General features: G+C 35.6%; 1 long non-coding RNA gene across 1 annotated transcript; it reads right to left on the bottom strand.

Annotated features, from left to right (window-relative positions):
- Window positions 1-4,250: 4,250 nt before the first annotated feature.
- LOC149131003 (uncharacterized) lies at window positions 4,251-11,357 on the bottom strand. Its single transcript, XR_016238516.1, has 4 exons — window positions 10,771-11,357; window positions 6,473-6,936; window positions 4,686-4,770; window positions 4,251-4,558 (listed from the first exon to the last, which is right to left on the bottom strand). It is a non-coding gene; the product is annotated as an uncharacterized LOC149131003 (long non-coding RNA).

The following is an 11,357-nucleotide window of genomic DNA, read 5'->3' as shown; positions in this document are numbered from 1 at the left end:
TTAAAAAAGGAAAAGAAAATAAGTAAATCCTGTATAAACATTTGTTTATAAAGTTTATAATTGTAAGGTAAAAGCGAAAAGGGAAGTCACGGTTTCGCCTCGGAGCAAGGCTAGAAATTGTTATGTAAAATGTAAAGGTTTTAAGATAAAGGAATCCACGGTGTCATCTTGCAGCGGGAGCGAAATGACCGTCTCATTTGCATTGTAATTTTATTTATTTTACATTCATCCTTTCATATGTTTTTTGTTCCTGCATGTCTGTGTATGTCTGCTTTGTATTTAGGTCTTGTGCCTGTTATAAAGAATTAAGGTAGCAAGCCATGCTACTCCAGACTGATGATAAGCAATGACTCTCAAACTAGTCTCTGGATACTGGCGTTGCTGGGTGGAGGTGCTTATCTCCCCTGTTTGAAAACATAAGGACACAGTACGCTTGTGTCACATAGCTAACTGGAAACGGTGTTTCCTGGGTTTAAATAGCATACTTCGCATTTTTTGTTGTACACATTTCCTGATGTCTTGTGCCTACATATGTATATATATATATATATATATATATATATATATATACATATATATATATATATATATATATAAATATATATATATATATATATATATATATATATATATATATATATATAAGGTTAAGAAGGGTATTGGATTCAACAAAACCCAAAGATACAGGTAATACCGAGTAAGTGCTGTATACCGGCTAGTTTTGCCCCATTCGTTGTATAAACAAGAGTGGGGATTATAACATTGGTCGTGTATTAGCGTGTGTATGTATAAATAGAGAAAAGGATAAAGAGAACAATGGCAAAGTTAGAAATATATTTTATGGATAAAGTCTATCTTAGACTTTATCCATAAAATATATTTCTAACTTTACCATATATATATATATATATATATATATATATATATATATATGAAAGAGTTTTGACGCTAATATCCATTATTATAATAATGGATATTAGCGTCAAAACTCTCTTTTAAATTTAAAATTTTGGATATATAACCAAGGAGAACGATCCTTAAGGAGTCTACTTTAGACTTCTTGCGGTGAAATCTCTTGCTCTATTGGTAACGATTACATGTTTTTCTCATCATCAACACATTGTGGAGATATCATCATATGAACAAATATATATATATATATATTTATATATATATATATATATTTATATATATATATATTGGGAATAAATGATGGATTTTTTCCCTTATGAGGTTTTTCTCACGCTAGCTACTTGATAAATTCTTGTAAAAGAATTCATCCTATTATTGAATTTATATATATATAATATATATATATATATATATATATATATATATGTGTGTGTGTGTGTGTGTGTGTGTGTGTGTGTGTGTGTGTGTGTGTGTGTGTGTGTGTGTGTGTGTGTGTGTGTGTGTGTGTGTGTGTATACGTTTAGATGTAAGTATGTACATATAGGTATGTATACATGCATATACATATATTATCTATATTATATGATTGAACGCCACGCAATCTCTTCCAAGTAGGTTTTATCTATATATATGTGTGTGTGTCTCTGTGTGTGTATGTGTGTATGTGTGTGTGTCTCTGTGTGTGTATGTGTGTATGTGTGTGTACAGCCAAACTCAAGTTTCAAAATCTTGTTGCATTTTGAACTCTTTCTTTCTTTTTTTCTCTCTACTTTCTCTCTCTCTTACCCTCTTCCTTTCTTTCTTTCTCTCTCTCTCTTTCTTTCTCTTTCTTTCTTTCTCTTTCTGTCTTTCTTTCTCTTTCTGTCTTTCTTTCTTTCTTTCTTTCTCTCTCTTTATTTCTTCTTTTTTCCCAGTTTAGTTTGTTTCTTTTTTCTGTTTTTTTTCTTCTTCTTCTTCTTTTGCATCGATCCTCTGACGTTGTCGTAATCTAATTTGGCTAATTCCTCACCCCATACTAGATCTAATTAATAGTTTTTCATTAATTAGTAATTAGATTCATGTTCAAATACCGAAATCTCCCGACATTTATGTAATACCAGACGGAATACCGCTGTCATATTCTTTTTCTCGCTGTTATCGCTGTTTATAGTAGTAGTAGTAGTAGTAGTAGTAGTAGTAGTAGTAGTAGTAGTAGTAGTAGTAGTAGTAGTAGTACCAGTAGTAGTAGTACCAGCAGCAGCAGCATTGGTGGTGGAAGTAGTAGTACGGGTGGTGGTGGTGGTAGCTGTAGTAGTGGTGGTGGTAGTAGTAATAGTTGTAGTACTGATGGTAGTGGCAGTAGTAGTAGTAGCAACAGCAGCATTAGAAGTAGTAGTAGTAGTAGTAGTATGTTGTTCTACTTGTCTATTGAACTAACCCTCTCACATCCAACATCTTACACCCCCACCATAGGTGGTCTCTCATGCATGACATTTCTAGTTTACAGTTATTTTTTTTATAAACCTGCTGATGAAAACTCTGGTGGTGACATAATTATTGATTATGTTTGGTAATTATGCTAAAGTTGCCACTTCCACAGCTACAGAGCTCTCCGCCCCCCCTCTCTCTCTAAGGTCGTTTAGGCATCCTTAATGCGAAAAAGGCAACATTTACGCCAACACATCTCATTGTTATCGTCGAGTGCGTTTGATAGGACGTTAGACATTTATTCATCTGTCATTTGTATAGATCTCTGACCCCTTCGGGATCCTTGATACGTCAATCCGAGTCGATTCATATGGAGTAGAAACTTGGTCGATTTTCAGTTTGCTTTTGGGACCGAAACTATCAGGATTGTCATTGGTAAGTACAGAATGCGTCGGACTTCAACAGTTATGATGAGGGATCACTGGTAAGTTCGTCAACATCAATTCACCGTGAAGAAAGTTTACCTTCCTAATTCTAATAAAAGCAGTTTTGTGGAAATTTTTACATACCATGCTATGTTGTTTTCTTCTGCTCTAATGCTGTGTTCGTATCCAATAAGTCCTCTTCCCCCTCTAAGTGGTGTTTAATCCGTCTTTACACGTTCTGAGTCCAAATTCCACCGAAGTCGACTTTGCCTTTCATCCTTTCGAGGTCGATAAATTAAGTACCAGTTACGCACTGGGGTCGATGTAATCGATTATCCACCTCCCCCAAATTTCAGACTTTGTGCCTATAGTAGAAAAGATTATTATCATTATTATTATTATTATTATTATTATTATTATTATTATTATTATTATTATTATTATTATTATTATTATCATCATCATCATCATCACCATCTTCATCAAGGTGGTGAGCTGGTGCGATCATTAGCACGTCGGGCAAAACGCATAGCGACGTTTCGTTCGTCTTTATGTTCTGAGTTCAAATTCCGCCGAAGTTGACATTGCCTTTCATCCTTTCGTGGACGATAAATTAAGTACCAGTCGAGCACTATGTCGATGCAGTCGACTTAATCTCTTCTCTAAAAACCGCTGATCTTGTGCCAAAATTTGAAACCGATATCATACGACAACTTATTCTAAAATGTGAAACATGTTATTGCCATTTTAACTTCCAGTTGCGAAAGAAAAGAAAAAAACACATGATTTATTTAATAATGATTAACTTATCTTTCATCACTGGACTCATTACTGGGTCATATACATTAGTATTTTTATCGACAAATTGCATCAGAAACGATCTTCTGGTATTCAAGCGTATCAGAGCATCTTCTATGAATGTGTCACAAACTTGGATAATCTCTATTGGTTATTGTACGACTGATCGTTCTGTCCACACAGTATGTGAGCAAACCTCGATAATTAATCAATGGCTTACATATACATATATATATATATATATATATATATATATATATATATATATATATATATATATATATATATATATATATATATAGGAAAATGAAAAAAAGCCAGAATGCTGAACTGGAAGCATAATTTAATAATTTTTTTCATTTTCCTATTATTTCTCCACGGGCGGTTAACACAACCCCACTATTTACTGACTTATATATATATATATATATATATATATATATATATATATATATATATATATATATATATATATATATATATATATATATATATATATATATATATATATATATATATATACATGTATATATGTATGTATGTATGTCTATATATATATATATATATATATATATATATATATATATATATATACACATGTATATATATATATATATATATATATATATATATATATATATATATATATATATACATGTATATACATATATATACATATTCGCCTATATATATGTGTGTGTGTGTGTGTGTGTGTGTGTGTACGCACACACACACACATACATATATATACATATGTGTTTGTGTCTATGCCAGATGGTCATGCGATTATGGTGGCTATGCTAGGCTATAATAGAGCTCCTGTTCAATCGCTGTATTTGCTGGAAATAACAGCCAAATCTTCCTCATCTCATTCTTCAGTGTCTTGAAAAAGGATACATCGTGTAAGATAATCTTTGATTCCCTCTGCATTCGGTAATGAAGTTCAGGTTCAGGAGTTATGGCAGAATATTTGCTATAACGATATTTCTGCGTCAGCAACTCAGTGCCGAATGTATCTGAAATTTAATGGAATGTAGGAGAGTATAAAAACATTGATGCCAAGGTCACAATAGCAAAGTTTGTAGGGATTAGTAGACATTTCCTATGATTTCTAGATAGAAGCAAACAGGAAATAACACTTACTGACCAAAGACAACAAGCAAATCTGTAGTATTAAGCTGAATATTTTCTATAACAATATTTCTGCTTCAGCAGCTCAGTGCTGAATCTGAAATGTAATGGGAAATAGGTGAGTTTTTAGAATATTGATGTCCAAGTCAAAAAAGCAAAGTTTGTAGGGAGTAGTAGACATTTCCTTTGATTTCTAGATAGAAGCAAATAGGAACACAGACGAAAAAAGCTTAAAATGTTGTTACAAAATGGTTATCTATGAAACAGGTGACTTTCTATGGGAGATTACTTACGGCCCTTTCTATATGCTGTGAGATCAACTCCTGCATTCATCAATTATCTTTGATATCCTTCAGATATCGATAAAATAAAGTAGCATACACAAAGCAGGACAAGCAATACTCAAACTCAGAATCTATGGGTTTCTGCCAATGTGAGAAATCAATATTATCGATAAGATTAGTATCGACCACATGATTTGAAGTTTCTATAAATAATATTTGTATCAATCATTCATGATATTAATCAATGGATTCTGTTTATCATTTATATTATCTTTTATCTTGCACTTGTTTCAGTCACTGAAGCGCAGCCATGCTGGCGCACCATCATAAAGAGTTATAATCGAACAGATTTATACATTATATGGAAATCGTGGAGGCGCAATGGCCCAGTGGTTAGGGCAGCGGACTCGTGGTCATAGGATCGCCGTTTCGATTCCCAGACCGGGCGTTGTGAGTGTTTATTGAGCGAAAACACCTAAAAGCTCTACGAGGCTCCGGCAGGGGATGGTGGTGAACCCTGCTGTACTCTTTCACCACAACTTTCTCTCACTCTTTCTTCCTGTTTCTGTTGTGCCTGTAATTCAAAGGGTCAGCCTTGTCACACTGTGTCACGCTGAGTATCACCGAGAACTACGTTAAGGTACACGTGTCTGTATTAAGGGTACACGTGTCCAGGCCTCTTGCCTTTAGTAGAAAGGATTATTATTATTATTGGCGGAGAGCTGGCAGAATCGTTAGCACACCGGACAAATTGCCTAGCGGAATTTCGTTTGTTTTTACGTTCTGAGTTCAAATTCCGCCGATCTTTATTTCACCTTTCATTCTTTCAGTGTCGATAAAGAAAATACCAGTTGAACACTGGGGTCGACGTAGTCGATTAGCCGCCCCGTAAAAAAAAATTCCAGGCCTTGTGCCTAAAGTCGAATGTAATAAGGAACATTTATAAACGGAGGGAAAAGCACTCAGTGGTTGATGTACGATTAGGTTTCAGACCTTTATTTACTCTGATGCTATTCAAACTTTTCCTTGCACACAAGAAACTGATTTCCATCTGTTGTTGCTGTTGGTACTCCGTCGCTTACGACGACGAGGGTTCCAGTTGATCCGATCAACGGAACAGCCTGCTCGTGAAATTAACGTGAAAGTGGCTGAGCACTCCACATACACGTTTACCCTTAACGTAGTTCTCGGGGATATTCAGCGTGACACAGTGTTACAAGGCTGACCCTTTGAATTACAGGCACAACAGAAACAGGAAGGGTGAGTGAGAGAAAGTTGTGGTGGAAGAGTACAGCAGGATTCGCCACTACCCCCTGCCGGAGCCTCGTGGAGCTTTAGGTGTTTTCGCTCAATAAACACTCACAACGCCCGGTCTGGGAATCGAAACCACGATTCTATGACCGCGAATCCGATGCTCTAACCACTGGGCCATTGCGCCTCCACAAGAACTAGTATGTATGACCGTTGGAACCTCATTCGGGTTCCTACATAAATATCTGTCATTCCTTCGTTTACCTTTTTGCTCCTGATCGAAAACACCAGTAATTCCATATCTTGAAACGCTTTGTACGGACGGATTGAACGATTTCCTCTTTTCATTTCCAATATAGACTAATCCTTCCGCTTCACATGCGACTGTCCTCAGACACATCGCTTCTGATGGTTCATTCTGAAACTTTGAGGTCCTTTGCAGTAGTTTTGATTGACTTTCTGGAAGTTTTTATCGATTATTTCTTGGTATATTTTGGACGAAGTTATCTATTCTGATGGTATCAGGACCCTGCGCATGCGTTTTGCGTGTAGCTTCTGATGTTGGATCCCCATCAGCAACGTCCTGTTCCATTTGAACTTTTACAACGAAGGATCGGTAAACTTTCAGGAAGCGAGCTATCTCTGCATCACCATGCTGCTCTTTTAAAGCAACGATTACAGTGTGCCTCTTCATTTGATGAGTGAAGCCGATGTCTGACATTATTTATCTGAAAATTAAGTTAACAAAAATAAGCTAGACATATGTATATATATATATGTCTCTGTCTGTCTGTCACTCTGTGTATATACATACATATATATGCATCCACACGCACGCACATACACATATGTATACATATACATACATATCTAAACGTATATATGTGTCTGTGTCTATACGTGTGTGTATGTATGTATGTATATATATATATATATATATATATATATATATATATATATATATATATATATATATATATATATATATATATATATATATATATATATGTATGTATATATATATATATATATACATATATATATACATATATATATTTATTTATATATATATAAATATAAATATAAATAAACACACACACACACACAAATTCAATTCTTTCAGATCTAAATGTCAACTTCATATTTCACAGAAATACCAACAAGGTTATCAGAGAGTTTGTTTATACATTTGCCTCTGTTGAACAGGTTTCAATATGATGAATAGATACAAAGAAATATTTATACAGGGTGGGGCTGGAGATTTGGACATCATATGTAATCAATACTAGATTGAATGATAATATTGATTTCTAATATAAACACATGACCACAAATTTAGTGGCAGCCGGATGTGGGGTCGTACTTTCAGCTTTGATCAGTCCGTCTGTTTTCCAGCCAATGTATCTGTGTTAATAATTTGTAACACAATTTTTGTCTTTGGGAAGCAACTGTTATTTCATATTTGGTTATTCCTAGAAAGCATGAAAAATGGTTAATATTTCCTTAATATTTTCTTTAAACTTAGCTTTTGTTATATCTATTCAAGCCCGAAGGAATCCCTCTCAACATTTAGCTATGATGCTCACCCCACTACTCCTGCTCCTCATCAGAAATGCACATATTGTTAGCCACCAAGGGACATGCTCATATGGTTAAGATCAAGCAACTGACAAGCTAAATATTTGCTATAATGATATTTCTGCTTCAGCAACTCAGCGCTGACCCTGTCTGAAATGTAATGGAAAATAGGTAAGATTCAAATTATTGATGTCCAGGTTACAAAAGGAAAGTTTTAAGGGAATAGTAGTCGTTGCCGTTGATTTCTAGATAGAAGCAAATAGGAAATAACACTTATGGACTAAAGAGAGAAAAGATAAAAAAATTGTTGCCCCGTGTTATCCAACACAAAGTGATCTCCCTTTATAAAGTCGTAAGCGTGTTCTTTCAAGACGAGTAACACAGTGTTGTTGGCACAGGAATGGCCAACAACGCTTTGCAATCATATAGTTTTGGGTTCAATCCCACTGCACAGCAACTTTGGCAAGTGTCTTCTACTATAGTTCCAAGTCGACCAGTAACTGTGCGAGTGACATAAACTGTGCGAACTAATGTGGTGGACAGAAACTGCATGCATGTATATACTTGTGTGTGTGTGTGTGTGTGTGTGTGTGTATTTTCTATATATGTATATACGTACCGTGTTATTGCAGATCAGCGATGAATGAATCTTATAATAGTTCTGGTCGTTTCTCTGTTACTTAGCCCGTCCGTAACAGTTCCACAGGATTAGTTGAAGGGGAGGGGAGGTGATGTGAGGGAAGAAATGGGGTGGGAGAAGTGGTGGTGAGTGAAATGCGTAATTTTTTAACTAAGTTTTTTTTTCCCCGTTACTTAGCCCGTCTGTAACGCTTTCACGTGATTAGTGGAAGGGAAAGGGGGTGAGCAAAAGCAAATGGAGAGAAAAAAGAGGGTAAGGCGAAGAAGGCGAGTGTTATATATTAAGTCTATAAAATTGTGCATAAAGTATATAAAGTGCACTAATTAATCATCGTATTTCAATTTCTTTTCTTTTTCAATGATTAGCAGGTGAAAGGAAACGAGCTTGCACAATCGTTAACACGCCGGGCGAAATGCTTAGCGGTATTTCGTCTGTCTTTATGTTCTGAGTTCAAATTCCGCCGAGGTCGACTTTGCCTTTCATCCTTTCGGGGTCGCTAAATTAAGTACCAGTTACGCACTGGGGTCGATGTAATCGACTCAATCCCTTTGTCTGTCCTTCATTGTCCCCTCTATGTTTAGCCCCTTGTGGGCAATGAAGAAATACGAAACGTTAGCACGCTGGGCGAAATGCTTAGCGGTATTTCGTCTGTCTTTATGTTCTGAGTTCAAATTCTGCCGAGGTCGACTTTGCCTTTCATCCTTTTTGGGTCGATAGATTAAGTACCAGTTACGTACTGGGGTCGGTCTAATCGACTAGCCTCATTAGTAAACAAAAAGGAGCAGTGGATTTAATTTATGACTGACTCTGAGACAAATAAATGTAGTGATTTGAAGAAAGCGTTTTAAAAAGACCAAAAGGTTATGCTGTTTTCTGGGCCAAAAATCACAGAAGTCAATCAGTACGCACATACATATATGTTTGTGTGTGTGTGTGTGCATGTACGTATACATGTTTGTGTGAGTGTTTGTAGACGTGAACGCAGGAGGTTTATGTCTATGTATTGTGAGAATACGGTGGCGTGTATTCTTAATCTTTTTTTCTTTTTCTATCTATTAGAGTTACTTCTCTTTTATTTAACGGTTTTTCATAGCGTTTGTTGCCATTAATAATCGATGAGAATGTATCGTAGTTCTTCGCTCCGACATTCGAAACTCCGAGTACTATAATGACAACCTTTTGCTGTTTGTTCTAAATTATAACATATATAATACATATATTGTGTGTGTATGTATATATATATATACATATATATATATATATATATATATATATATATATATATATATATACACACATTTATACACACACGCACATACATATACATATGTGTATATATATATATATATATATATATATATATATATATATATATATATATATATATGTGTGTGTGTGTGTGTGTGTCTAAACATGCAGCTACATATATGTGTGAGTGTATATGTGTATAGGTGTGTGTTTGTATGTGTGTGTGAACGAGTGGTTATATATGCATGTGTGTGACATCACAAGGATAGCCATCAAAGAAAAAAATCGTCCATTAATGGCTGCATCTTCTTAGAATCAATTATCAGTGCAAGAACAAAACCAGCATTCACCCCTAACTCCTGCCTCAAACTCTAGAAAAGTACGTGCAACATAAAACATATAAAAACAAAACAGCAATACATACCTCAATACATCTTTTTGTATAGTTATATCGATTATGATGCTTCGATCTGTATGCTACTTAGTTCCTTCTGTATTCATTTCGCACTAATCTACTTACAGAATACATTTAAAATGCGAGTGATCTTAAAAGACTTCTGAAGTCCGTTAATACAATATAAGAATTGTGTTGAGCCACCGACCAGATAACTTCCTGATCTAAATTGTACAATCATCATTTTACTGTATACATAATATAGAAAGGTGAAGGCGCGTGGCCTAGTGAAAAGGCTGTTGCACTCACGATCGCTAGATTGTGGTTTCGATTCCCTAATTGGGCGGTGCGTTGTGTTCTTGGGCAAAACACTTCATTTCACGTCACTCCAGTCCCCCTTTCGATCAGATGTGTGTGGGGGGTGGGGCATGTTGGTCTGCTCGTCGAGCCAGCGGTGTGGCGTTATTTGAAGGCTAAAACAATGAAAAATGCATTGTGACTAGCGATGTGCAACAACATCTGATAGCCTGATCGGTCACGTGATCACATTATAGCAAGAAGGAGACCAGCTGGCTGAATCGTTACTGCACCGGGTAAATTGTTTAGCGGAGCCGCCAATTCGAGCTTACCTTTCACCCTTTCGCGATCGATGAAATAAGTATCCGTTGAGTAGTTGAGTCGATGTTATTGACTAATTCTCACCTGCATCGGACAAAATTTCTTCTCGCTTTAAGCTCTGAGTTCGAATGCCGCCGAGTTGGTGCTTGCCTTTCATCCTTTCGGATCAGTCTAAATTTCGGGCCTTGTACCTTTAGTAGAAAGAATAAGATGCACAATCGAAGGTAGGGAACAAAATCGTTACCGGACAAAATGTTTGGCGCATTTCTTCTAGCTTTACATTCTGAGTTCAAATGCCGCCGAGGTCGACTTGCCTTTCATTCTTTTGGAAATGATGGATCGATGTAATTGATTTATCTCTCCTAAAAATTGCTTACGTTGAACTAAAATTTGAAACCATTATGTACACAATACGGAATAAAAAGTAGTAATTAGCCCAAGAGAATTCTTCATATTGCTTTCAGATTCATGAAGGTCTAACATGGGTTATACAGTGCTGGACCTCTTATGCGAAATCTCCAGAAATGCAAGAATGGTGTGCAACATCGTGTAGATGTTAAATAATTTGATGTTCTTTACTTTTCTTCATCTAATTTTGATCTTATAAACCTTACACTGTATATATGATACATATGAAACCACAATTATTTAAGTCATCCATGAAAAATTTA

This window comes from Octopus bimaculoides, chromosome 26, assembly GCF_046866305.1.
Source record: "Octopus bimaculoides isolate indiv1 chromosome 26, ASM4686630v1, whole genome shotgun sequence".
In the NCBI taxonomy this organism is placed as follows: Eukaryota; Metazoa; Mollusca; class Cephalopoda; order Octopoda; family Octopodidae; genus Octopus; species Octopus bimaculoides.
The sequence above is the reverse complement of the archived record's forward strand: the minus strand, read 5'-3'. Positions and strand labels throughout refer to the sequence as shown.